The sequence below is a fragment of the Aquarana catesbeiana genome, linkage group LG12 (assembly GCF_042186555.1).
Source record: "Aquarana catesbeiana isolate 2022-GZ linkage group LG12, ASM4218655v1, whole genome shotgun sequence".
Taxonomy (NCBI): Eukaryota; Metazoa; Chordata; class Amphibia; order Anura; family Ranidae; genus Aquarana; species Aquarana catesbeiana.
In genome coordinates this window covers 335,942-362,923 of record NC_133335.1, presented here as the reverse complement: position 1 = coordinate 362,923, position 26,982 = coordinate 335,942, and the positions used below count along the sequence as shown (strand labels likewise).

Genomic DNA, 26,982 nt, shown 5'->3' with positions numbered 1-26,982 from the left:
CCTCCCATAGTCCCCCCTCCCATAGTCCCTCCCATAGTCCCCCCTCCCATAGTCCCTCCCATAGTCTCCCCTCCCATAGTCCCTCCCATAGTCCCCCCTCCCATAGTCCCTCCCCATGGTCCCCCTCCCATAGTCCCTCCCCATGGTCCCCCTCCCATAGTCACCACTGGTGAGGCTGGAGCCTGCCTGGCCGATTCCTGAAGCGTAAACCGTGATCTGTGTAATTTTTTTTTAAAGCTCCCGGCCTAAAGCTGCCTGTGACAGACCTAGCCGGGACAGAGGCTTTTGGAGGGGACTGGATGCCAACCTCTTGCCAACCGATTATGGGCCCTGGCATTTGGGAGAACAGTGCTCTTTGTGAACTGTATGCCTGGGGACCCTTGAGGTGGCATTACTTTAGATTCAGGTCCATAGCCCCCCAAGACACACAGACTCTGGGAACCCTGTATATCCCATTGTGATGGGAGTCACTAATAGGGGCACAAGGTGAATGAGAACCCCACTATGATCTGTGCTAGTTAGACTCAATGCTGTATATATGTATATATAATGTGTGCTGTCTCATTGTGTTGCTGTGCTAGTTTGGGGTGGGGCTGTATTCCAATGTTCTATTGTGTCTGATATTCTGGGATGTTTATCTCTATGGAGGGAGGGGGGATTCCTCCAGCAGCCCCCTGCTGATAAGACTGTTTACTGATAAGTTTGAACACACCTGACTTGTGTGTCTATTGTCATTGGACAGTTTAACCCGCCCTCTTTTCCAAGGGTGGGGGGGGGAGTCTCTGAGTTATTTTATCTGTTGTGTCCATGTGTGATAATAAAGGAGTTGATTCCTGGTTGACCCTCAAGGCAGAGCTTTGTCTCGTATTTGGGGGGAGAATTATTCGTGTGGGTTTCTTGTTCAGCTGATTGGAGTGTTCGGTAGCTGCCTTGGTGTTTGGGAAGAGAATGTCCTAAACGACTTTAACCCCTTTTCATATTCGGTGGGGTTGTTACAACTGGTGGCAAGCAGCGGGATCATTTCCACAGCCCAGAAGGACAGCTACAAGAGGACACAGGCCAATGGAAGCACAGTATGAATGGCTAAAGCGCTCTACCCTCAAGGACTTACTGGAGAACCGGGGCTGACCGGCCAACAACCGTAAGAAGAGGGACATTATCACAGAACTAGTCGAAATGGATAGAGCCGAAAGACCCAACATAACCGAAAGGCCCAGCATAACAGACAGGACACCCGAAGAGGCAAGTTTTGATCGGGCTGGTAAAGTAAGACTGGCACATTATGGTCCTAACCCTACAGCGCAGATCATAGACCTAGTTATAGTGGCTGTGGAGGCAAATTGGCTACAGCAAAGAGGTGCTGCAGCAGCAGAAGTCACAGCAGCACCAACTGAAAGGAGAGGTACAGATACCAGGAGAGGAGAGGAGAGATACCAGCCACCATGGAAGAGGAATTCAGAAGGAGGTTGCGAGAGATGCAGATACAGCACAGAGGACCGGTATCAGAGCAGGTCCTGCTGGGATGGTTTGATTCTATCCGCTGTGAACTCTGGAAGGAAGCGCTAGCCCGTGAGCAGCGTCACCAGGGAAAAGTTCTCCCCTCCATCCATGTAAGGTACTGGTCGCAGTATGAAGTACAAATGCTGTTATTGGGGGAACAACCGAACCAGGAGTGGACAGCTGAGTTAAGCAGGCTGATCCGGGCAGAGATGCAGTTGGAATAGAGCTACAGAGCCCTCCAGTGGTATGTAGCCCAAGAGTGCCCATGGACAGTGGATGACAGCCCCACGGAAGGCTTTGACTATGATGGCCTGGGATTGTTGTATTGGAGGCTGTCCAGGGACCCTGACTTTGGGAGCGATCAGGAGTGGCTTTTGGAGGAAATAATGGAGCACAGAGAGCGAAGACTGAATGTCTCAGAAGTGCACTGGGCACTGGAAGATTTGGAGTTTCTGGCCGTTCAGGAATGGGAGCTGGAGATCGCCTACAGACAGCTGCTAGACTCTGCTCAGCAGCAGGGTGGTGCTCCCTTTGCCTGGGACTATCAGGAAATACCAGTTGACAATTTCGAAATCCTGGCTGAAGAATCGGCAGTGGAAAATCTGGAGATGGCCATCCCCAAAGCTGAAGTGCTGACAACAGGGCAGAGTTCCACTAACCTCTGCCCAGCACTGATAGCATTTTCTGGGTTCCACGGACATGAGATTGTGAACTTCTATCCCCAGTCACCAGTTGCAGAGACATGGGATTTGATAGACATTTCTGCTGAGGAAGAACAACCTGATGAGCCTCCAGCAGAAGAGCTGTGTGACAGACCTAGCCGGGACAGAGGCGCTGGTATCGGGGCCAAATTTCAGTGTGCTCTGCCCAGCACCAACAGCAGTATTTGTGGAGTTGCAAGGAACTTCCCCAGCTGAGGCGCTGGTCACCGGACAGAGGGTCCAAGACCTCTGCCCCACACCTGTGGCAGTTCCGGAGGCTCATGGTGAGAAGGTGGCGGTCACTTCCCAGTGGATTTCAGAGATGCAGGGAGGAGAAGCAGCCATTTTCCTGCCACAACAAGGGTTCGTGCACCTGGGAGACAATACCAGTGAAAGGGAGTTCCAACAGCAGACGGCGCCCCAGAATGATGAACCAACCCAGCTGAATCGCTGGCAACTGGGCAGAGTGCTACCAACCTCTGCCCAGCACCGGCAACAACTACAGAGTTCCAGGGAGCCGGGGCAGTCGGCCTCCCTCCCCAACAGTTAGCCGGAGCAGATGGTGTGGGGTTTCCAGCAGAAGGACTGGCAACAGGGCCGAGTACTGCTGGCTTCTGCCCTCAACTAACAGAGGACGAATTTCCTGTAAAGGTGGATGGGGCTTCAATCTCCACCTGTATACTCCAGGGATGCTGGGCAGTCGGCCTAGATCCCCAACAGCATGACGGAGTGAGCCCAGTCCCCCTGTCTTCTCTCCAGCGGCAGAAAGGACTCCAGGGAGAAGGGCCAGTCCAGGCCTCTCCCCAGCGGCGGATATGTTCTCTGAGAGAGGCAGAGGTTGGCTGGGTGAGTAATACTCTGTTTGGAACAATTTGTTTGGGGTACTGTGTGGGTACAGGCAGTAGAGGACTGGAACTATGGACTAACTTCGGAGTCAACCCGTCTGGGGTCTCCTCCTGTGTTAGTCTCCTACCGAAAGGGGAGAAATGTCACAGACCTAGCCAGAACAGAGGCTTTTGGAGGGTACTGAATGCCAGCCTCTTGCCAACCGATAATGGGCCCTGGCATTTGGAGGAACAGTGATCTTTGTGAACTGTATGCCTGGGGACCCTTGAGGTGGCATTTCTTTAGATTCAGGTCCATGTCCCCCAAGACACACAGACTCTGGGGACCCTGTATATCCCATTGTGATGGGAGTCACTAATAGGGGCACAAGGTGAATGAGAACCCCACTATGATCTGTGCTAGTTAGACTCAATGCTGTATATATAATATGTGCTGTCTCATTGTGTTGTGTACTATTTTGGGGTGGGGCTGTATTCCAGTGTTCTATTGTGTCTGATATTCTGGGATGTTTATCTTTATGGAGGAAGGGGGGATTCCTCCAGCAGCCCCCTGCTGATAAGACTGTTTACTGATAAGTTTGAACACACCTGACTTGTGTGTCTATTGTCATTGGACAGTTTAACCCGCCCTCTTTTCCAAGGGTGGGGGGGGGAGTCTCTGAGTTATTTTATCTGTTGTGTTCATGTGTGATAATAAAGGAGTTGATTCCTGGTTGACCCTCAAGACAGAACGTCTCATATTTGGGGGGAGAGTTATTCGTGTGGGTTTCTTGTTCGGCTGATCGGAGTGTTCTGTAGCTGCCTTTGTGTTCGTGAATGGAATGTCCTAAACGACTTTAACCCCTTTCATACTCGGTGGGGTCGTTACACTGCCCAAACATTGCACTTTGTTCACCCGGTGGGCTAAATGGTAGAAAACGCTCGATGTGGACGGGGGAGTTCCTACCGATGTGCTACTCAGACAGTGAGGAGACTTCCCGCCATTAGAACACACTGAGCCGTACTACCGGAAGCTCTGATTGATCAGGAAAAGCCCAGCGGACTGGCTGTACATCAATCGATCATCCAATTCCTGCTGAACCGAACAAATTCCAATCCATGGATGGCCGGCTCAAACTTCCGTCATGTACCGGCAGTCCCAAACCATCCCTCGCTATACTGGCTGTCCCAAACCATCCCCCGCTGTACCGGCTGTCCCAAACCATCCCCCCGCTGTACCAGCTGTCCCAAACCATCCCCCTCTGTACCGGCAGTCCCAAGTGTAAGGGATCCCCACCCTACACAGCCGGGCGCAGTCCTTGTACTTTATTTTTATGTTTTATTGAGGGGATTGTAACTTGGATGAGGAGATATGGGATGCCCAGAACTATAATACACCTCCTGTATATACACACTTCTCTTCTACCTCCAGCACTGACTTGCTTGTAGAACTACAACTCCCAGGACCAGCTAGCACTGAATTGCAGGCCTGACACGGGCTCAGCCAGGCCCAAAGCAGAATGCCCTTTGCAAGCAGGGACCGCGGGCCCCTTTGGTGCAGCAAAATTGGTGCAGGCCCTGCCAGTCCTCTCCACAGGCTCTGCACTCTCCCAGTCCTCTCCACAGGCTCTGCACTCTCCCAGTCCTCTCCACTGGCTCTGCACTCTCCCAGTCCTCTCCACTGGCTCTGCACTCTCCCAGTCCTCTCCACTGGCTCTGCACCCATCCCAGACTGCACTCTCCCAGTCCTCTCCACAGGCTCTGCACTCTCCCAGTCCTCTCCACAGGCTCTGCACTCTCCCAGTCCTCTCCACTGGCTCTGCACTCTCCCAGTCCTCTCCACTGGCTCTGCACCCATCCCAGACTGCACTCTCCCAGTCCTCTCCACAGGCTCTGCACTCTCCCAGTCCTCTCCACAGGCTCTGCACCCATCCCAGACTGCACTCTCCCAGTCCTCTCCACAGGCTCTGCACTTTCCCAGTCCTCTCCATAGGCTCTGCACTCATCCCAGACTGCACTTTCCCAGTCCTCTCCACTGGCTCTGCACCCATCCCAGACTGCACTCTCCCAGTCCTCTCCACTGGCTCTGCACCCATCCCTGTCTGCATTCTCCCAGTCCTCTCCATAGGCTCTGCACCCATCCCAGACTGCACTCTCCCAGTCCTCTCCACTGGCTCTGCACCTTTCCCAGACTGCAATCTCCTAGTCCTCTCCACTGGCTCTGCACCCATCCCAGTCTGCACTCTCCCAGTGCTCTCCACTGGCTCTGCACCCGTCCCAGACTGCACTCTCCCAGTCCTCTACACTGGCTCTGCACTCATCCCAGACTGCACTCTCCCAGTCCTCTCCACAGGCTCTGCACTCTCCCAGTCCACTCCACAGGCTCTGCACTCATCCCAGACTGCACTCTCCCAGTCCTCGCCACTGGTTCTGCATTCTACCAGTCCTCTACACTGGCTCTGCACCCATCCCAGACTGCACTCTCCCAGTCCTCTCCACTGGCTCTGCACACATCCCAGACTGCACTCTCCCAGTCCACTCCACTGGCTCTGCACCCATCCCAGACTGCACTCTCCCAGTACTCTCCATAGGCTCTGCACTCATCCCAGACTGCACTCTCCCAGTCCTCTACACTGGCTCTGCACCCATCCCAGACTGCACTCTCCCAGTCCACTCCACTGGCTCTGCACCCATCCCAGACTGCACTCTCCCAGTACTCTCCATAGGCTCTGCACTCATCCCAGACTGCACTCTCCCAGTCCTCTACACTGGCTCTGCACCCATCCCAGACTGCACTCTCCCAGTCCTCTCCACTGGCTCTGCACCCATCCCAGACTGCACTCTCCCAGTCCACTCCACTGGCTCTGCACTCTTCCCAGACTGCACTCTCCCAGTCCTCTACACTGGCTCTGCACCCATCCCAGACTGCACTCTCCCAGTCCTCTCCACTGGCTCTGCACTCTCCCAGTCCACTCCACTGGTTCTGCACCCATCCTAGACTGCACTCTCTCAGTCCTCTCCACAGGCTCTGCACCCATCCCAGACTGCACTCTCCTAGTCCTCTCCACTGGCTCTGCACCCATCCCAGACTGCACTCTCCCAGTCCACTCCACTGGCTCTGCACTCTTCCCAGATTGCACTCTCCCAGTCCTCTCCACAGGCTCTGCACCCATCCCAGACTGCACTCTCCCAGTCCTCTCCACTGGCTCTGCACTCTCCCAGTCCTCTCCACTGGCTCTGCACTCTCCCAGTCCTCTCCACTGGCTCTGCACCCATCCCAGACTGCATTCTCCCAGTCCACTCCACTGGTTCTGCACCCATCCCAGACTGCACTCTCCCAGTCCTCTCCACTGGCTCTGCACTCATCCCAGACTGCACTCTCCCAGTCCTTTACACTGGCTCTGCACCCATGCCAGACTGCACTCTCCCAGTCCTCTCCACTGGCTCTGTACTCATCCCACACTGCACTCTCCCAGTCCTCTCCATAGGCTCTGCACCCATCCCAGACTGCACTCTCCCAGTCCTCTCCACTGGCTCCGCACTCATCCCAGACTGCACTCTCCCAGTCCTCTCCACTGGCTCTGCACCCATCCCAGACTGCACTCTCCCAGTCCTCTCCACTGGTTCTGCACCCATCCCAGACTGCACTCTTCCAGTCCACTCCACTGGCTCTGTGCTCTCCCAGTCCTCTCCACTGGCTCTGCACCCATCCCAGACTGCACTCTCCCAGTCCTCTCCACAGGCTCTGCACTCATCCCAGACTGCACTCTCCCAGTCCACTCCACTGGCTCTTCACCCATCCCAGACAGCACTCTCCCAGTCCTCTCCACTGGCTCTGCACCCATCCCATACTGCAGTCTCCCAGTCCTCTCCACTTGCTCTGCACCCATCCCAGACTGCACTCTCCGAGTCCTCTCTACTGGCTCTGCACCCATCCCAAACTGCACTCTCCCAGTCCTCTCCACTGGCTCTGCACCCATGCCAGACTGCACTCTCCCAGTCCTCTCCACTGGCTCTGCACTCATCCCAGACTGCACTCTCCCAGTCCTCTCCACTGGTTCTGCACCCATCCCAGATTTTACTCTCCCAGTCCTCTCCACTGGTTCTGCACCCATCCCAGACTGCACTCTTCCAGTCCACTCCACTGGCTCTGCGCTCTCCCAGTCCTCTCCACTGGCTCTGCACCCATCCCAGACTGCACTCTCCCAGTCCTCTCCACTGGCTCTGCACCCATCCCAGAATGCACTCTCCCAGTCCACTCCACTGGTTCTGCACCCATCCCAGACTGCACTCTCCCAGTCCTCTCCACTGGCTCTGCACCCATCCCAGACTGCACTCTCCCAGTCCTCTCCACTGGCTCTGCACCCATCCCAGACTGCACTCTCCCACTCCTCTCCACAGGCTCTGCACCCATCCCAGATTGCACTCTCCTAGTCCACTCCACTGGCTCTGCACCCATCCCAGACTGCACTCTCCCAGTCCTCTCCACTGGCTCTGCACCCATCCCAGACTGCACTCTCCCAGTCCTATCCACAGGCTCAGCACCCATCCCAGAATGCACTCTCCAAGTCCTCTCTACTGGCTCTGCACCCATCCCAAACTGCACTCTCCCAGTCCTCTCCACTGGCTCTGCACCCATCCCAGACTGCACTCTCCCAGTCCTCTCCACAGGCCCTGCACCCATCCCAGAATGCACTCTCCCAGTCCACTCCACTGGTTCTGCACCCATCCCAGACTGCACTCTCCCAGTCCTCTCCATAGGCTCTGCACTCATCCCAGACTGCACTCTCCCAGTCCTCTCCATTGGCTCTGCACCCATCCCAGACTGCACTCTCCCAGTCCTCTCCACTGGCTCTGCACCCATCCCAGACTGCACTCTCTCAGTCCTCTCCACAGGCTCTGCACCCATCCCAGACTGCACTCTCCCAGTCCTCTCCACTGGCTCTGCACCCATCCCAGACTGCACTCTCTCAGTCCTCTCCACTGGCTCTGCACCCATCCCAGACTGAACTCTCCCAGTCCTATCCACAGGCATTGCACCCATCCCAGACTGCACTCTCCGAGTCCTCTCTACTGGCTCTGCACCCATCCCAAACTGCACTCTCCCAGTCCTCTCCACTGGCTCTGCACCCATCCCAGACTGCACTCTCCCAGTCCTCTCCACAGGCTCTGCACCCATCCCAGACTGCACTCTCCCAGTCCTCTCCACAGGTTCTGCACCCATCCCAGACTGCACTCTCCCAGTCCTCTCCACAGGCTCTGCACCCTTCCCAGACTGGCTCTGCACCCATCCCAGACTGCACTTTCCCAGTCCTCTCCACTGGCTCTGCACCCATCCCAAACTGCACTCTCCCAGCCCTCTCCACAGGCTCTGCACCCATGCCAGACTGCACTCTCCCAGTCCTCTCCACTGGCTCTGCACCCATCCCATACTGCAGTCTTCCAGTCCTCTCCACTTGCTCTGCACCCATCCCAGACTGCACTCTCCGAGTCCTCTCTACTGGCTCTGCACCCATCCCAAACTGCACTCTCCCAGTTCTCTCCACTGGCTCTGTACCCATGCCAGACTGCACTCTCCCAGTCCTCTCCACTGGCTCTGCACTCATCCCAGACTGCACTCTCCCAGTCCTCTCCACTGGTTCTGCACCCATCCCAGACTGCACTCTCCCAGTCCTCTCCATAGGCTCTGCACCCATCCCAGACTGCATTCTCCTAGTCCTCTCCACTGGCTCTGCACCCATCCCAGACTGCACTCTCCCAGTCCACTCCACTGGCTCTGCACTCATCCCAGACTGCACTCTCCCAGTCCTCTTCACAGGCTCTGCACCCATCCCAGACTGCACTCTCCCAGTCCTCTCCACTGGCTCTGCACTCTCCCAGTCCTCTCCACTGGCACTGCACTCTCCCAGTCCTCTCCACTGGCTCTGCACCCATCCCAGACTGCACTCTCCCAGTCCACTCCACTGGTTCTGCACCCATCCCAGACTGCACTCTCCCAGTCCTCTCAACTGGCTCTGCACTCTCCTAGTCCTCTCCACTTGCTCTGCACCCATCCCAGACTGCACTCTACCAGTCCTCTCCACTGGCTCTGCACCCATCCCAGACTGCACTCTCCCAGTCCTCTCCATAGGCTCTGCACTCATCCCAGACTGCACTCTCCCATCCCAGACTGCACTCTCCCAGTCCTCTCCACAGGCTCTGCACTCTCCTAGTCCTCTCTACTGGTTCTGCACCCATCCCAGACTGCACTCTTCCAGTCCACTCCACTGGCTCTACGCTCTCCCAGTCCTCTCCACTGGCTCTGCACCCATCCCACACTGCACTCTCCCAGTCCTCTCCACTGCCTCTGCACCCATCCCACACTGCACCCTCCCAGTCCTCTCCACTGGCTCTGCACCCATTTCAGACTGCACTCTCCCAGTCCACTCCACTGGCTCTGCACCCATCCCAGACTGCACTCTCCCAGTCCTCTCCACAGGCTCTGCACCCATCCCAGTCTGCACTCTCCCAGTCCTCTCTACAGGCTCTTCACCCATCCCAGTCTGCACTCTCCCATTCCTCTCCATAGGCTCTGCACCCATCCAAGTCTGCACTCACCCAGACTTCTCCATAGGCTCTGCACCCATCCCAGACTGCACTCTCCTAGTCCTCTCCACTGGCTCTGCACCCATCCCAGACTGCACTCTCCTAGTCCTCTCCATAGGCTCTGCACCCATCCCAGACTGCACTCTCCTAGTCCTCTCCATAGGCTCTGCACTAATCCCAGACTGCACTCTCCTAGTCCTCTCCACAGGCTCTGCACCCATCCCAGACTGCACTCTTCCAGTCCACTCCACTGGCTCTGCGCTCTCCCATTCCTCTCCACTGGCTCTGCACCCATCCCAGACTGCACTCTCCCAGTCCTCTCCACAGGCTCTGCACCCATCACAGACTGCACTCTCCCAGTCCACTCCACTGGCTCTGCACCCATCCCAGACTGCACTCTCACAGTCCTCTCCACTGGCTCTGCACCCATCCCAGACTGCACTCTCCCAGTAATCTCCACTGGCTCTTTACCCATCCCAGACTGCACTCTCCTAGTTCTCTCCACTGGCTCTGCACCCAACCCAGACTGCACTCTCAAAGTCCTCTCCACTGGCTCTGCACCCATCCCAGACTGCACTCTCCCAGTCCTCTCCACAGGCTCTGTACCCATCCCAGACTGCACTCTCCCAGTCCTCTCCATAGGCTCTGCACCCATCCCAGACTGCACTCTCCAAGTCCTTTCCACTGGCTCTGCACCCATCCCGGACTGCACTTTCCCAGTCCTCTCCACAGGCTCTGTACCCATCCCAGACTGCACTCTCCTAGTCCTCTCCATAGGCTCTGCACCCATCCCACACTGCACTCTCCCAGTCCTCTTGACTGGCTCTGCACCCATCCCAGACTGCACTCTCCCAGTCCTCTCCACTGGCTCTGCACCCATCCCAGACTGCACTCTCCTAGTCCTCTCCACTGGCTCTGCACCCATCCCAGACTGCACTCTCCTAGTCCTCTCCACTGGCTCTGCACCCATCCCAGACTGCACTCTCCTAGTCCTCTCCACTGGCTCTGCACCCATCCCAGACTGCACTCTTCCTGTCCTCTCCACAGGCTCTGCACCCATCCCAGACTGCACTCTCCTAGTCCTCTCCACTGACTCTGCAGCCATCCCACACTGCACTCTCACAGTGCACTCTCCTCTCCACTGGCTCTGCACCCATCCCAGACTGCACTCTCCCAGTAATCTCCACTGGCTCTTTACCCATCCCAGACTGCACTCTCCTAGTCCTCTCCACTGGCTCTGCACCCATCCCAGACTGCACTCTCCTAGTCCTCTCCACTGGCTCTGCACCCATCCCACACTGCACTCTCCCAGTTCTCTCCGCTGGCTCTGCTCCCATCCCAGACTGCACTCTCCCAGTCCTCTCCGCTGGCTCTGCTCCCATCCCAGACTGCACTCTCCCAGTCCTCTCCGCTGGCTCTGCACCCATCCCAGACTGCACTCTCCCAGTCCACTCCACTGGCTCTGCACCCATCCCAGACTGCACTCTCCCAGTCCTCTCCACTGGCTCTGCACCCATCCCAGTCTGCAATCTCCCAATCCACTCCACTGGCTCTGCACCCATCCCAGACTGAACTCTCCCAGTCCTCTCCACAGGCTCTACACCCATCCCAGTCTGCACTCTCCCAGTCCGCTCCACAGGCTCTGCACCCATCCCAGTCTGCACTCTCCCAGTCCTCTCCACAGGCTCTGCACCCATCCCAGTCTGCACTCTCCCAGTCCTCTCCATAGGCTCTGCACCCATCCCAGTCTGCACTCACCCAGTCCTCTCCATAGGCTCTGCACCCATCCCAGACTGCATTCTCCTAGTCCTCTCCACTGGCTCTGCACCCATCCCAGACTGCACTCTCCTAGTCCTCTCCACTGGCTCTGCACCCATCCCACACTGCACTCCCCTAGTCCTCTCCATAGGCTCTGCACTCATCCCAGACTGCACTCTTCCAGTCCACTCCACTAGCTCTGCGCTCTCCCATTCCTCTCCACTAGCTCTGCACCCATCCCAGACTCCACTCTCCCAGTCCTCTCCACTGGTTCTGCACCCATCCCAGACTGCACTCTCCCAGTCCTCTCCACTGGCTCTGCACCCATCCCAGACTGCACTCTCCCAGTCCTCTCCACAGGCTCTGCACTCATCCCAGACTCCACTCTCCCAGTCCTCTCCATAGGCTCTGCACTCATCCCAGACTGCACTCTCCCAGTCCTCTCCACTGGCTCTGCACCCATCCCAGACTGCACTCTCCCAGTCCCCTCCACAGGCTCTGCACCCATCCCACACTGCGCTCTCCCAGTTCTCTCTGCTGGCTCTGCTCCCATCCCAGACTGCACTCTCCCAGTCCTCTCCACTGGCTCTGCACCCATCCCAGACTGCACTCTCCTAGTCCTCTCCACAGGCTCTGCACCCATCCCAGACTGCACTCTCCTAGTCCTCTCCACTGGCTCTGCACCCATCCCACACTGCACTCTTCCAGTCCTCTCCACTGGCTCTGCTCCCATCCCAGACTGCACTCTCCCAGTCCTTTCCGCTGGCTCTGCTCCCATCCCACACTGCACTCTCCCAGTCCTCTCCACTGGCTCTGCACCCATCCCAGACTGCACTCTCCCAGTCCTCTTCACTGGCTCTGCACCCATCCCAGACTGCACTCTCCCAGTCCTCTTCACTGGCTCTGCACCCATCCCTGACTGCACTCTCCCAGTCCTCTACACTGGCTCTGCACCCATCCCAAACTGCACTCTCCCAGTCCTCTCCACTGGCTCTGCACCCTTCCCAGACTGGCTCTGCACCCTTCCCAGACTGGCTCTGCACCCATCCCAAACTGCACTCTCCCAGTTCTCTTCACTGGCTCTGCACCCATCCCAGACTGCACTCTCCCAGTCCTCTCCACTGGTTCTGCACCCATCCCAGACTGAACTCTCCCAGTCCTATCCACAGGCATTGCACCCATCCCAGACTGCACTCTCCGAGTCCTCTCTACTGGCTCTGCACCCATCCCAAACTGCACTCTCCCAGTCCTCTCCATAGGCTCTGCACTCATCCCAGACTGCACTCTCCCATCCCAGACTGCACTCTCCCAGTCCTCTCCACAGGCTCTGCACTCTCCTAGTCCTCTCTACTGGTTCTGCACCCATCCCAGACTGCACTCTTCCAGTCCACTCCACTGGCTCTACGCTCTCCCAGTCCTCTCCACTGGCTCTGCACCCATCCCACACTGCACTCTCCCAGTCCTCTCCACTGCCTCTGCACCCATCCCACACTGCACCCTCCCAGTCCTCTCCACTGGCTCTGCACCCATTTCAGACTGCACTCTCCCAGTCCACTCCACTGGCTCTGCACCCATCCCAGACTGCACTCTCCCAGTCCTCTCCACAGGCTCTGCACCCATCCCAGTCTGCACTCTCCCAGTCCTCTCTACAGGCTCTTCACCCATCCCAGTCTGCACTCTCCCATTCCTCTCCATAGGCTCTGCACCCATCCAAGTCTGCACTCACCCAGACTTCTCCATAGGCTCTGCACCCATCCCAGACTGCACTCTCCTAGTCCTCTCCACTGGCTCTGCACCCATCCCAGACTGCACTCTCCTAGTCCTCTCCATAGGCTCTGCACCCATCCCAGACTGCACTCTCCTAGTCCTCTCCATAGGCTCTGCACTAATCCCAGACTGCACTCTCCTAGTCCTCTCCACAGGCTCTGCACCCATCCCAGACTGCACTCTTCCAGTCCACTCCACTGGCTCTGCGCTCTCCCATTCCTCTCCACTGGCTCTGCACCCATCCCAGACTGCACTCTCCCAGTCCTCTCCACAGGCTCTGCACCCATCACAGACTGCACTCTCCCAGTCCACTCCACTGGCTCTGCACCCATCCCAGACTGCACTCTCACAGTCCTCTCCACTGGCTCTGCACCCATCCCAGACTGCACTCTCCCAGTAATCTCCACTGGCTCTTTACCCATCCCAGACTGCACTCTCCTAGTTCTCTCCACTGGCTCTGCACCCAACCCAGACTGCACTCTCAAAGTCCTCTCCACTGGCTCTGCACCCATCCCAGACTGCACTCTCCCAGTCCTCTCCACAGGCTCTGTACCCATCCCAGACTGCACTCTCCCAGTCCTCTCCATAGGCTCTGCACCCATCCCAGACTGCACTCTCCAAGTCCTTTCCACTGGCTCTGCACCCATCCCGGACTGCACTTTCCCAGTCCTCTCCACAGGCTCTGTACCCATCCCAGACTGCACTCTCCTAGTCCTCTCCATAGGCTCTGCACCCATCCCACACTGCACTCTCCCAGTCCTCTTGACTGGCTCTGCACCCATCCCAGACTGCACTCTCCCAGTCCTCTCCACTGGCTCTGCACCCATCCCAGACTGCACTCTCCTAGTCCTCTCCACTGGCTCTGCACCCATCCCAGACTGCACTCTCCTAGTCCTCTCCACTGGCTCTGCACCCATCCCAGACTGCACTCTCCTAGTCCTCTCCACTGGCTCTGCACCCATCCCAGACTGCACTCTTCCTGTCCTCTCCACAGGCTCTGCACCCATCCCAGACTGCACTCTCCTAGTCCTCTCCACTGACTCTGCAGCCATCCCACACTGCACTCTCACAGTGCACTCTCCTCTCCACTGGCTCTGCACCCATCCCAGACTGCACTCTCCCAGTAATCTCCACTGGCTCTTTACCCATCCCAGACTGCACTCTCCTAGTCCTCTCCACTGGCTCTGCACCCATCCCAGACTGCACTCTCCTAGTCCTCTCCACTGGCTCTGCACCCATCCCACACTGCACTCTCCCAGTTCTCTCCGCTGGCTCTGCTCCCATCCCAGACTGCACTCTCCCAGTCCTCTCCGCTGGCTCTGCTCCCATCCCAGACTGCACTCTCCCAGTCCTCTCCGCTGGCTCTGCACCCATCCCAGACTGCACTCTCCCAGTCCACTCCACTGGCTCTGCACCCATCCCAGACTGCACTCTCCCAGTCCTCTCCACTGGCTCTGCACCCATCCCAGTCTGCAATCTCCCAATCCACTCCACTGGCTCTGCACCCATCCCAGACTGAACTCTCCCAGTCCTCTCCACAGGCTCTACACCCATCCCAGTCTGCACTCTCCCAGTCCGCTCCACAGGCTCTGCACCCATCCCAGTCTGCACTCTCCCAGTCCTCTCCACAGGCTCTGCACCCATCCCAGTCTGCACTCTCCCAGTCCTCTCCATAGGCTCTGCACCCATCCCAGTCTGCACTCACCCAGTCCTCTCCATAGGCTCTGCACCCATCCCAGACTGCATTCTCCTAGTCCTCTCCACTGGCTCTGCACCCATCCCAGACTGCACTCTCCTAGTCCTCTCCACTGGCTCTGCACCCATCCCACACTGCACTCCCCTAGTCCTCTCCATAGGCTCTGCACTCATCCCAGACTGCACTCTTCCAGTCCACTCCACTAGCTCTGCGCTCTCCCATTCCTCTCCACTAGCTCTGCACCCATCCCAGACTCCACTCTCCCAGTCCTCTCCACTGGTTCTGCACCCATCCCAGACTGCACTCTCCCAGTCCTCTCCACTGGCTCTGCACCCATCCCAGACTGCACTCTCCCAGTCCTCTCCACAGGCTCTGCACTCATCCCAGACTCCACTCTCCCAGTCCTCTCCATAGGCTCTGCACTCATCCCAGACTGCACTCTCCCAGTCCTCTCCACTGGCTCTGCACCCATCCCAGACTGCACTCTCCCAGTCCCCTCCACAGGCTCTGCACCCATCCCACACTGCGCTCTCCCAGTTCTCTCTGCTGGCTCTGCTCCCATCCCAGACTGCACTCTCCCAGTCCTCTCCACTGGCTCTGCACCCATCCCAGACTGCACTCTCCTAGTCCTCTCCACAGGCTCTGCACCCATCCCAGACTGCACTCTCCTAGTCCTCTCCACTGGCTCTGCACCCATCCCACACTGCACTCTTCCAGTCCTCTCCACTGGCTCTGCTCCCATCCCAGACTGCACTCTCCCAGTCCTTTCCGCTGGCTCTGCTCCCATCCCACACTGCACTCTCCCAGTCCTCTCCACTGGCTCTGCACCCATCCCAGACTGCACTCTCCCAGTCCACTCCACTGGCTCTGCACCCATCCCAGTCTGCACTCTCTCAGTCCTCTCCACTGGCTCTGCACCCATCCCAGACTGCACTCTCCCAGTCCTCTTCACTGGCTCTGCACCCATCCCAGACTGCACTCTCCCAGTCCTCTTCACTGGCTCTGCACCCATCCCTGACTGCACTCTCCCAGTCCTCTACACTGGCTCTGCACCCATCCCAAACTGCACTCTCCCAGTCCTCTCCACTGGCTCTGCACCCTTCCCAGACTGGCTCTGCACCCTTCCCAGACTGGCTCTGCACCCATCCCAAACTGCACTCTCCCAGTTCTCTTCACTGGCTCTGCACCCATCCCAGACTGCACTCTCCCAGTCCTCTCCACTGGTTCTGCACCCATCCCAGACTGCACTCTCCCAGTCCTCTCCACAAGCTCTGCACCCATCCCAGACTGCACTCTCCCAGTCCTCTCCACAGGCTCTGCACCCATCCCAGACTGCACTCTCCCAGTCCTCTCCACAGGCTCTGCACCCATCCCAAACTGAACTCTCCCAGTTCTCTTCATTGGCTCTGCACCCATCCGAGACTGCACTCTCCCAGTCCTCTCCACAGGCTCTGCAACCATACAAGACTGCACTCTCCTAGTCCTCTCCACTGGCTCTACATCCATCCCACACTGCACTCTCCCAGTCCTCTCCACTGGCTCTGCACCCATCCCAGACTGCACTCTCCCAGTCCTCTCCACTGGCTCTGCAACCATCCCAGACTGCACTCTCCTAGTCCTCTCCACTGGCTCTGCACCCATCCCAGACTGCACTCTCCCAGTCCTCTCCACTGGCTCTGCACCCATCCCAGACTGCACTCTCAAAGTCCTCTCCATTGGCTCTGCACCCATCCTGGACTGCACTCTCCCAGTCATCTCCACAGGCTCTGCACCCATCCCAGACTGCACTCTCCGAGTCCTCTCTACTGGCTCTGCACCCATCCCAAACTGCACTCTCCCAGTCCTCTCCACTGGCTCTGCACCCTTCCCAGACTGCCTCTGCACCCATCCCAGACTGCACTCTCCCAGTTCTCTTCACTCGCTCTGCACCCATCCCAGACTGCACTCTCCCAGTCCTCTCCACAGGCTCTGCACCCATCCCAGACTGCACTCTCCCAGTCCTCTCCACAGGCTCTGCGCCCATTACAGACTGCACTCTCCTGGTCCTCCCCACAGGCTCTGCACCCATCCCAGACTGCACTCTCCTAGTCCTCTCCATAGGCTCTGCACCCATCCCACACTGCACTCTTCCAGTCCTCTTTACCGGCTCTGCACCTATCCCAGACTGCACTCTCCCAGTCCTCTCCATAGGCTCTGCACCCATCCCAGACTGCACTCTCCAAGTCCTCTCCACTGGCTCTGCACCCATCCCGCACTGCACTCTCCCAGTCCTCTCCACAGGCTCTGTACCCATCCCAGACTGCACTCTCCTAGTCCTCTCCATAGGCTCTGCACCCATCCCACACTGCACTCTCCCAGTCCTCTTGACTGGCTCTGCACCCATCCCAGACTGCACTCTCCCAGTCCTCTCCACTGGCTCTGCACCCATCCCAGACTGCACTCTCCTAGTCCTCTCCACTGGCTCTGCACCCATCCCAGACTGCACTCTCCTAGTCCTCTCCACTGGCTCTGTACCCATCCCAGACTGCACTCTCCCAGTCCTCTCCACAGGCTCTGCACACATCCCAGACTGCACTCTCCTAGTCCTCTCCACTGGCTCTGCAGCCATCCCACACTGCACTCTCCCAGTCCTCTCCACAGGCTCTGCATCCATCCCAGACTGCACTCTCCTAGTCCTCTCCACTGGCTCTGCAGTCATCCCACACTGCACTCTCCCAGTCCTCTCCACTGGCTCTGCACCCATCCCAGACTGCACTCTCCCAGTCCTCTCCACTGGCTCTGCACTCTCCCAGTCCTCTACACAGGCTCTGCACCCATCCCAGACTGCACTCTCCTAGTCCTCTCCACTGGCTCTGCAGCCATCCCACACTGCACTCTCCCAGTCCTCTACACAGGCTTTGCACCCATCCCAAACTGCACTCTCCCAGACTCCACTCCACTGGTTCTGCACCCATCCCAGACTGCACTCTCCCTGTCCTCTCCATAGGCTCTGCACCCATCCCAGACTGCTTTCTCCTAGTCCTCTCCACTGGCTCTGCACCCATCCCAGACTGCACTCTCCCAGTCCACTCCACTGGTTCTGCACCCTTCCCAGACTGGCTCTGCACCCATCCCAAACTGCACTCTCCCAGTTCTCTTCACTGGCTCTGCACCCATCCCAGACTGCACTCTCCCAGTCCTCTCCACTGGTTCTGCACCCATCCCAGACTGCACTCTCCCAGTCCTCTCCACAAGCTCTGCACCCATCCCAAACTGAACTCTCCCAGTCCTCTTCACTGGCTCTGCACCCATCCGAGACTGTACTCTCCCAGTCCTCTCCACAGGCTCTGCAACCATCCCAGACTGCACTCTCCTAGTCCTCTCCACTGGCTCTGCAACCATCCCAGACTGCACTCTCCCAGTCCTCTCCACTGGCTCTGCACCCATCCCAGACTGCACTCTCCTAGTCCTCTCCATAGGCTCTGCACCCATCCCAGACTGCACTCTCCTAGTCCTCTCCATAGGCTCTGCACCCATCCCGGACTGCACTCTCCTAGTCCTCTCCATAGGCTCTGCACCCATCCCAGACTGCACTCTCCTAGTCCTCTCCACTGGCTCTGCACCCATCCCAGACTGCACTCTCCTAGTCCTCTCCACTGGCAATGCACTCATCCCAGTCTGCACTCACCCAGTCCTCTCCATAGGCTCTGCACCCATCCCAGACTGCAGTCTCCCAGTCCTCTCCACTGGCTCTGCACTCATCCCAGACTGCACTCTCCCAGTCCTCTATACTGGCTCTGCACCCATGCCAGACTGCACTCTCCCAGTCCTCTCCATTGGCTCTGCACCCATCCCAGACTGCACACTCCCAGTCCTCTCCACTGGCTCTGCACTCATCCCAGACTGCACTCTTCCAGTCCACTCCACTGGCTCTGCGCTCTCCCAGTCCTCTCCACTGGCTCTGCACCCTTCCCAGACTCCACTCTCCCAGTCCACTCCACTGGTTCTGCACCCATCCCAGACTGCACTCTCCCAGTCCTCTCCACTGGCTCTGCACTCATCCCAGACTGCACTCTCCCAGTCCTCTATACTGGCTCTGCACCCATCCCAGACTGCACTCTCCCAGTCCTCTCCACTGGCTCTGCACTCATCCTAGACTGCACTCTCCCAGTCCTCTCCACTGGCTCTGCACCCATCCCAGACTGCACTCTTCCAGTCCACTCCACTGGCTCTGCGCTCTCCCAGTCCTCTCCACTGGCTCTGCACCCATGCCAGACTGCACTCTCCCAGTCCTCTCCACTGGTTCTGCACCCATCCCAGACTGCACTCTTCCAGTCCACTCCACTGGCTCTGCGCTCTCCCAGTCCTCTCCACTGGCTCTGCACCCATCCCAGACTGCACACTCCCAGTACTCTCCACTGGCTCTGCACCCATCCCAGAATGCACTCTCCCAGTCCACTCCACTGGTTCTGCACCCATCCCAGACTGCACTCTCCCAGTCCACTCCACTGGTTCTGCACCCATCCCAGACTGCACTCTCCCAGTCCTCTCCATAGGCTCTGCACTCATCCCAGACTGCACTCTCCCAGTCCTCTCCACTGGCTCTGCACCCATCCCAGACTGCACTCTCCCAGTCCTCTCCACTGGCTCTGCACCCATCCCAGACTGCACTCTCCCAGTCCTCTCCACTGGCTCTGCACCCATCCCAGACTGCATTCTCCCAGTCCACTCCACTGGCTCTGCACCCATCCCAGACTGCCCTCTCCCAGTCCTCTCCACAGGCTCTGCACCCATCCCAGACTGCACTCTCCCAGTCCTCTCCACTGGCTCTGCACCCATCCCAGACTGCACTCTCCCAGTCCTCTCCACAGGCTCTGCACTCATCCCAGACTGCTCTCTCCGAGTCCTCTCTACTGGCTCTGCACCCATCCCAAACTGCACTCTCCCAGTCCTCTCCACTGGCTCTGCACCCATCCCAGACTGCACTCTCCCAGTCCTCTCCACAGGCTCTGCACCCATCCCAGACTGCACTCTCCCAGTCCTCTCCACAGGCTCTGCACCCATCCCAGACTGCACTCTCCCAGTCCTCTCCACAGGCTCTGCACCCATCCCAGACTGCACTCTCCCAGTCCTCTCCACAGGCTCTGCACCCTTCCCAGACTGGCTCTGCACCCATCCCAGACTGCACTCTCCCAGTCCTCTCCACTGGTTCTGCACCCATCCCAGACTGCACTCTCCCAGTCCTCTCCACAAGCTCTGCACCCATCCCAGACTGCACTCTCCCAGTCCTCTCCACTGGCTCTGCACTCATCCCAGACTGCACTCTCCCAGTCCTCTCCACAAGCTCTGCACCCATCCCAGACTGCACTCTCCCAGTCCTCTCCACTGGTTCTGCACCCATCCCAGACTGCACTCTCCCAGTCCTCTCCACAAGCTCTGCACCCATCCCAGACTGCACTCTCCTAGTCCTCTCCACTGGCTCTGCACCCATCTCAGACTGCACTCTCCCAGTCCTCTCCACTGGCTCTGCACCCATCCCAGACTGCACTCTCCCAGTCCTCTCCACAGGCTCTGCACCCATCCCAGACTGCACTCTCCCAGTCCTCTCCACAGGCTCTGCACCCATCCCAGTCTGCACTCTCCCAGTCCTCTCCACAGGCTCTTCACCCATCCCAGTCTGCACTCTCCCAGTCCTCTCCATAGGCTCTGCACCCATCCCAGTCTGCACTCTCCCAGTCCTCTCCATAGGCTCTGCACCCATCCCAGTCTGCACTCACCCATTCCTCTCCATAGGCTCTGCACCCATCCCAGACTGCACTCTCCTAGTCCTCTCCACTGGCTCTGCACCCATCCCAGACTGCACTCTCCTAGTCCTCTCCACTGGTTCTGCACCCATTCCAGACTGCACTCTCCCAGTCCTCTACACTGGCTCTGCACCCATCCCAGACTGCACTCTCCCAGTCCTCTACACTGGCTCTGCACCCATCCCAGACTGCACTCTCCTAGTCCTCTCCACTGGCTCTGCACCCATCCCAGACTGCACTCTCCCAGTCCTCTACACTGGCTCTGCACCCATCCCAGACTGCACTCTCCCAGTCCTCTCCACTGGCTCTGCACCCATCCCAGACTGCACTCTCCCAGTCCTCTCCACTGGCTCTGCACCCATCCCAGACTGCACTCTCCCAGTCCTCTCCACTGGCTCTGCACCCATCCCAGACTGCACTCTCCCAGTCCTCTCCACTGGCTCTGCACCCATCCCAGACTGCACTCTCCCAGTCCTCTACACTGGCTCTGCACCCATCCCAGACTGCACTCTCCCAGTCCTCTCCACTGGCTCTGCACCCATCCCAGACTGCACTCTCCCAGTCCTCTACACTGGCTCTGCACGCATCCCAGACTGCACTCTCCTAGTCCTCTCACTGTAACACTCACCAGCCCTCCTGGCTGTCTTCCCTGAAGATTTGCCCAGCAGTGTCCTGCTGTCCTCTCCTTGCCCCCATGCCTCCTGGTCGGGATCCCTCCGTGTGTCATGAAGAGGGGTTCCTTCCACAGCTGAGCCCCGGCCTGAGGTCAGCCCCCCCCAAACTAGAGGGCACCCTCAAGGGTCTCCGAGAGCCCAACACTACATCTCCAGTCTTTCACCCGCACTCTATTGCCCCCAGCTGGGTGACCGAGTACTTAAGGGGGCCTGCCTCCTGCCTAACCATCTATTGAGGATTGGTCAGGGCCCTCAGAATACTCCAGGCCAGCTCCTCCTCCTCCGCTCTCATTCTTCTAGAACCTTCTCCAAGTTTCTAGAATCAGGGGGAGATGTCAGAGATGCTCTGTGAGTCATCCAGCCTCCCTAAATCACTCCCCTGACCCAGAACTACACACACAGGCTGCCAGCCTGACAATTTACCCACACTGTACAAAAATCCTAACACTGAGAGAGAGAGAAGGGATGTGTGTCATGTTCAGGCATGCTGGAGGTGGGCGGAGCAGTGTGGAGATCCCCTCCCAGGACAGCTGAAACTCCCGAGCCAGCTGTCACCCGCAGAGGACAGAGCGGTCATCAGAGGGGGAGGAGAGGAGCAGGTGAATGGAGCCGCGGGTTTTCCTCCGGCTCTGCATGTCTGTGGTGTTTCAGGAGCATCAGAGCGGGCCGGCTCAGTCTACCCCTAGTGTCACCCCTGCGCACCCCCCCTAGTGTCACCCCTGCGCACCCCCCCTAGTGTCACCCCTGCGCACCCCCCTAGTGACACCCCTGCGCACCCCCCCTAGTGACACCCCTGCGCACCCCCCCTAGTGACACCCCTGCGCACCCCCCCCTAGTGACACCCCTGCGCATCCCCCCTAGTGACACCCCTGCGCACCCCCCAGTGACATCCCCGCGCACCCCCCCAGTGACACACCCGCGCACCCCCCTAGTGACACCCCTGCGCACCCCCCCAGTGACACCCCTGCGCACCCCCCTAGTGACACCCCTGCGCACCCCCCTAGTGACACCCCTGCGCATCCCACCCTAGTGACACCCCTGCGCACCCCCCCTAGTGACACCCCCGCGCACCCCCCCTAGTGACACCCCCGCGCACCCCCCCTAGTGACACCCCCGCGCACCCCTCCTAGTGACACCCCCGCGCACCCCCCCCAGTGACACCCCCGCACATCCCCCCTAGTGACACCCCTGCGCATCCCCCCCCTAGTGACACCCCTGCGCACCCCCCCAGTGACACCCCTGCGCACCCCCCAGTGACACCCCTGCGCATCCCCCCCTAGTGACACCCCTGCGCATCCCCCCCCAGTGACACCCCTGCGCACCCCCCCAGTGACACCCCTGCGCACAGGGACCGTCCTGTCCTCAATTAACAGATATATTTTACTCAAAAAATATGAGCCAAAAATCACTCCAAGATTTTTTCGCATATTTCTTTGCAATTCACAAAAAAACCATCAAAATAAAACGGGTGATATTTTATCTCGTGACGTGATTGGATGGATACAGGGAAGAAGGATTAGAACCCCTGTCAATTTTTATTGCTAATAAACAGGCAAAATGGTTTAATCTGTAGAATTATACAAACTCTCTAAGTCAGCGCTCTCCCTGCTGCCTACACTAAGTCAGTGCATCCGAGGTGGGTGTTCCGATGGTCCACACAGGGACTATCCTGTCGGGGGGCTCCGATGGGCCGAACATGGAATGTACTGTCGGGGGGTGCTCTGATTGTCCACACTGGGACTGTCCTGTCGGGGGCTCTGATGGTCCGCTCAGGGACTGTCCTGTCGGGGGGGCTCTGATGGTCCACACAGGGACTGTCCTGTCGGGGGTGGGAGGGGTGTTCTGATGGTCCACACAGGGACTGTGCTGTCGTCGGGGAGGGGTGCTCTGATGGTCCGCACAGGGACTGTCCTATCAGGGGGGGCTCTGATGGTCCGCACAGGGACTGTCCTATTGGGGGGGTGCTCTGATGGTCCACACAAGGACTGTCCTATCGGGGTGCTCTGATGATCCACACAGGGACTGTCCTATCGGGGGGCTCTGATGGTCCACACAGGGACTGTCCTGTTGGGGGGGAGGAGGGCTCTGATGGTCCACACAGGGACTGCCCTAATGGGGGTTGCTCTGATGGTCCACACAGGGACTGTCCTATCGGGGGGGTGCTCTAATGGTCCACACAGGGACTGTCCTATCGGGGGGCTCTGATGGTCCACACAGGGACTGTCCTATCGGGGGGGTGCTCTGATGGTCCACACAGGGACTGTCCTATCGGGGGGTGCTCTGATGGTCCACACAGGGACTGTCCTGTTGGGGGGGAGGGGTGCTCTGATGGTCCACACAGGGACTGTCCTATCGGGGGGTGCTCTGATGGTCCACACAGGGACTGTCCTGTCGGGGGGCTCTGATGGTCCGCACAGGGACTGTCCTATCGGGGGTTGCTCTGATGGTCCACACAGGGACTGTCCTATCAGGGGGGTGCTCTGATGGTCCACACAGGGACTGTCCTATCGGGGGGGTGCTCTGATGGTCCACACAGGGACTGTCCTATCGGGGGGTGATCTGATGGTCCACACAGGGACTGTCCTGTCGGGGGTGCTCTGATGGTCCACACAGGGACTGTCCTGTTGGGGGGGAGGGGTGCTCTGATGGTCCACACAGGGACTGTCCTATCGGGGGGTGCTCTGATGGTCCACACAGGGACTGTCCTATCGGTGTGCTCTGATGGTCCACACAGGGACTGTCCTATCGGGGGGTGCTCTGATGGTCCACACAGGGACTGTCCTGTTGGGGGGGAGGGGTGCTCTGATGGTCCATACAGGGACTGTCCTATCGGGGGTGCTCTGATGGTCCACACAGGGACTGTCCTGTCGGGGGGCTCTGATGGTCCGCACAGGGACTGTCCTATCGGGGGTTGCTCTGATGGTCCACTGAGGGACTGTGCTATCGGGGGGTGATCTGATGGTCCACACAGGGACTGTCCTGTCTGGGGTGCTCTGATGGTCCACACAGGGACTGTCCTGTTGGGGGGAGGGGTGCTCTGATGGTCCACACAGGGACTGTCCTAACGGGGGGTGCTCTGATGGTCCACACAGGGACTGTCCTATCGGGGGTTGCTCTGATGGTCCACACAGGGACTGTCCTATCGGGGGGTGATCTGATGGTCCACACAGGGACTGTCCTGTCGGGGGTGCTCTGATGGTCCACACAGGGACTGTCCTATCGGGGAGGAGGGGGGCTCTGATGGTCCACACAGGGACTGCCCTAATGGGGGTTGCTCTGATGGTCCACACAGGGACTGTCCTATCGGGGGGGTGCTCTAATGGTCCACACAGGGACTGTCCTATCGGGGGGCTCTGATGGTCCACACAGGGACTGTCCTATCGGGGGGGTGCTCTGATGGTCCACACAGGGACTGTCCTATCGGGGGGTGCTCTGATGGTCCACACAGGGACTGTCCTGTTGGGGGGAGGGGTGCTCTGATGGTCCACACAGGGACTGTCCTATCGGGGGGTGCTCTGATGGTCCAAACAGGGACTGTCCTGTCGGGGTGCTCTGATGGTCCGCACAGGGACTGTCCTATCGGGGGTTGCTCTGATGGTCCACACAGGGACTGTCCTATCGGGGGGGTGCTCTGATGGTCCACACAGGGACTGTCCTATCGGGGGGTGATCTGATGGTCCACACAGGGACTGTCCTGTCGGGGGTGCTCTGATGGTCCACACAGGGACTGTCCTGTTGGGGGGGAGGGGTGCTCTGATGGTCCACACAGGGACTGTCCTATCGGGTGGTGCTCTGATGGTCCACACAGGGACTGTCCTATCGGTGTGCTCTGATGGTCCACACAGGGACTGTCCTATCGGGGGGTGCTCTGATGGTCCACACAGGGACTGTCCTGTTGGGGGGGAGGGGTGCTCTGATGGTCCATACAGGGACTGTCCTATCGGGGGTGCTCTGATGGTCCACACAGGGACTGTCCTGTCGGGGGGCTCTGATGGTCCGCACAGGGACTGTCCTATCGGGGGTTGCTCTGATGGTCCACTGAGGGACTATCCTATCGGGGGGTGATCTGATGGTCCACACAGGGACTGTCCTGTCTGGGGCGCTCTGATGGTCCACACAGGGACTGTCCTGTTGGGGGGAGGGGTGCTCTGATGGTCCACACAGGGACTGTCCTATCGGGGGGTGCTCTGATGGTCCACACAGGGACTGTCCTATCGGGGGGTGCTCTGATGGTCCACACAGGGACTGTCCTATCGGGGGGTGCTCTGATGGTCCACACAGGGACTGTCCTGTTGGGGGGGAGGGGTGCTCTGATGGTCCACACAGGGACTGTCCTATCGGCGTGCTCTGATGGTCCACACAGGGACTGTCCTATCGGGGGGGTGCTCTGATGGTCCACACAGGGACTGTCCTGTTGGGGGGGAGGGGTGCTCTGATGGTCCACACAGGGACTGTCCTATCGGGGGGTGCTCTGATGGTCCACACAGGGACTGTCCTGTTGGGGGGGAGGGGTGCTCTGATGGTCCATACAGGGACTGTCCTATCGGGGGTGCTCTGATGGTCCACACAGGGAATGTCCTGTCGGGGGGCTCTGATGGTCCGCACAGGGACTGTCCTATCGGGGGGTGATCTGATGGTCCACACAGGGACTGTCCTGTTGGGGGTGCTCTGATGGTCCACACAGGGACTGTCCTGTTGGAGGGCTCTGATGGTCCGCACAGGGACTGTCCTATCGGGGGTTGCTCTGATGGTCCACACAGGGACTGTCCTATCGGGGGGTGATCTGATGGTCCACACAGGGACTGTCCTGTTGGGGGTGCTCTGATGGTCCACACAGGGACTGTCCTATCGGGGGGTGCTCTGATGGTCCACACAGGGACTGTCCTGTTGGGGGGGAGGGGTGCTCTGATGGTCCACACAGGGACTGTCCTGTTGGGGGGGAGGGGTGCTCTGATGGTCCACACAGGGACTGTCCTATCGGGGGGTGCTCTGATGGTCCACACAGGGACTGTCCTGTTGGGGGGAGGGGTGCTCTGATGGTCCATACAGGGACTGTCCTATCGGGGGTGCTCTGATGGTCCACACAGGGACTGTCCTGTCGGGGGGCTCTGATGGTCCGCACAGGGACTGTCCTATCGGGGGTTGCTCTGATGGTCCACACAGGGACTGTCCTATCGGGGGGTGATCTGATGGTCCACACAGGGACTGTCCTGTTGGGGGTGCTCTGATGGTCCACACAGGGACTGTCCTATCGGGTGGTGCTCTGATGGTCCACACAGGGACTGTCCTATCGGGGGGTGCTCTGATGGTCCACACAGGGACTGTCCTGTTGGGGGGGGTGCTCTGATGGTCCATACAGGGACTGTCCTATCGGGGGGTGCTCTGATGGTCCACACAGGGACTGTCCTGTTGGGGGGAGGGGTGCTCTGATGGTCCACACAGGGACTGTCCTGTCGGGGGGCTCTGATGGTCCGCACAGGGACTGTCCTATCGGGGGTTGCTCTGATGGTCCACACAGGGACTGTCCTATCGGGGGGTGATCTGATGGTCCACACAGGGACTGTCCTGTCGGGGGTGCTCTGATGGTCCACACAGGGACTGTCCTATCGGGGGGTGCTCTGATGGTCCACACAGGGACTGTCCTGTTGGGGGGGAGGGGTGCTCTGATGGTCCACACAGGGACTGTCCTGTCGG

The 26,982-nt window shown here is 58.9% G+C and overlaps 1 protein-coding gene across 2 annotated transcripts in view; it reads left to right on the top strand.

Moving 5' to 3' along the window:
- FAM20A (FAM20A golgi associated secretory pathway pseudokinase) overlaps positions 1–26,982 on the top strand; it is a 124,805-nt gene that overhangs the window by 97,261 nt on the left and 562 nt on the right. The window lies entirely within an intron of this gene.